Here is a 2,500-nt window from a genome sequence, read left to right on the forward strand (position 1 = left end):
ATCCGCACAGCTGCGATACAAACCACCAGCGAGAACCGCTGGGGCGACCGAGCAGCAGACGGCGTCGCGGCGCCGAGCGCCGGGCGGCGGCGCATCCTCAACGCACACAGTCCTCAATCGGACCAGCACACTGAAGATGTCCACCGCGCTTCGCACCGGGCCCGCGAGGACCTACTTTGGCCGCACGGCGCCGCGCGCAGGGTGCGCCGGCGCGCAGCTGCGACGCCTGCCGCGTCCGTCGGCCGGCGCGCCTGCCACTGGCCGCCCCCACCAGCCGGCTGTAGCGCGTGCGCCCACGCACCGCGCGGCCAGCACGCCGGGAGGCGCCCCCTCACCGGCCGGGGACGGTCCCACCCAGCCACCGCCGCGTATCGCTTCACACCCAGATGCCGTTCAGTTTCGTCGGCATGGTGGGTATCGCTGGAACAACCGGTTAGTACCTCAACCTATCGTCGCCATCACCGATTCACCCCTAGCGAGAACAACCGCACCACAACAGGTTACCATTTGTTCATTTGCGTAACTTCACCAGAAAACGCAGGCGTCCATCGCCATTTGCAACTTCAACGATTATTGCATGCCTGTGTCAGGTGTCACGCCACACTACGTCTGCCCACATACACGCAACAAAATGTGCACGCCTAGACAATACGTGGAAGGTGGCCCCCGTACGTATGCGATGTCCATTGCTCGAACGACTGTCAACCGGCCTCTGTAGCATGTCGCAGATATGGAACGCGGTGCACCATGCCATCACGGTGTGTGAGGAGAGACGACTAGGTCCGAATACATCAACAGACAGCTCATGCTGATCGCCATCCACGGCGTCCGTTCCTCCCACACGTCTCTATGGCGTACCACACTGCAATCCAGCTCTCATAGGGAGACGACACGTAGCTGCGTGCACAATATTTGCACTGTATGGTCCGCCGTTTTTGGGCGCAGTCGTTGTGCGGTCACACATGTGCCACGATGTATCATTCAGTACATAAGGACGAATGTGCAGTACAGATTGTGGTTCACGCGTACGACATCAGCGGACAGTTGACACAGGCCGCACCACAACGTAGCCTGAGTACGTCGCATGCGAAGGGCATTGAACATGCAAACTTCTCACCAACCAGCTTGCGAAGGCAGGGGGCAAGGTGGGGACGTGGGGAGGGGCGGCATGTACGTCCTGCTGCCATCCACATTACAGTGTACAGCAGGAGCATGTGGAAAGTGAGCAAGACTTGCAAGGTGTTTAACATGAAGCGATACACAGGGGTGCGGGCAGTGCGAGTAGCGAACTATATTGCGAGGGTTGCGGGTGGGCAACACTACAGTAATTGAACGAGTCGTATAACAATTACAGAGCAGGTTTAGGCGACAACGTGGGTTACGTTAAGGCGACAACATGGGTTAGGTTAAGGCACAACATGGGTTAGGTTAAGGCACAACATGGGTTAGGTTAAGGCACAACATGGGTTAGGTTAAGGCACAACATGGGTTAGGTTAAGGCACAACATGGGTTAGGTTAAGGCACAACATGGGTTAGGTTAAGGCACAACATGGGTTAGGTTGAGGCACAACATGGGTTAGGTTAAGGCACAACATGGGTTAGGTTGAGGCACAACATGGGTTAGGTTGAGGCACAACATGGGTTAGGTTGAGGCACAACATGGGTTAGGTTAAGGTACAACATGGGTTAGGTTAAGGTACAACATGGGTTAGGTTAAGGTACAACATGGGTTAGGTTAAGGTACAACATGGGTTAGGTTAAGGTACAACATGGGTTAGGTTAAGGTACAACATAGGTTAGGTTAAGGTACAACATAGGTTAGGTTAAGGTACAACATAGGTTAGGTTAAGGTACAACATAGGTTAGGTTAAGGTACAACATAGGTTAGGTTAAGGTACAACATAGGTTAGGTTAAGGTACAACATAGGTTAGGTTAGGTTAGGTTAGGTTACACGTTGTTGTACGGAAAGGTGTAGGGGGGGGGGGGGGCGGGGGCGGCAGGTTCGTTGATAGTGATTATAGTAAGTGAATGCTTGTGACATGATCAGATTTGTCACGTCAGGATGCACCTTTGGCTTATTAGAGGCGGCGCTCCAATTCTATGCTTGTGTGAGACCTGTGTCTTTGACTCATGTCATTGTTTGTGCGCTGTGACAGGAGGTACTATTGTGATGTTGGGTGCACCGTTGTATAGGACATGTGTGGGTGTTGGTGCCTGGTCTGCGCAATGGTGGATGTCGAAAGGCTGGGATATTGTATTTTCCGCACGGACCTCCTGGTCTGGTTGTGATAGTGTGGATTGTGTAATGTGGCGGAGAAGATGCACTGGATGTTGTTCCATGCTGGTGCTTACATATTGTATGTGCGCCTGTTAGAAGCAGAGAGTGGTGCGTGATCAGAGTGTCTGGCTGACGTGTGGTTCCCATTTTGGGCAGACTCTTTCAGCATGTATACGGACAGTTGTGTATATTTGCTGTAGTTTGATGGCTCTGCATTGAT

The sequence above is a fragment of the Schistocerca piceifrons genome, unplaced genomic scaffold (assembly GCF_021461385.2).
Source record: "Schistocerca piceifrons isolate TAMUIC-IGC-003096 unplaced genomic scaffold, iqSchPice1.1 HiC_scaffold_448, whole genome shotgun sequence".
In the NCBI taxonomy this organism is placed as follows: Eukaryota; Metazoa; Arthropoda; class Insecta; order Orthoptera; family Acrididae; genus Schistocerca; species Schistocerca piceifrons.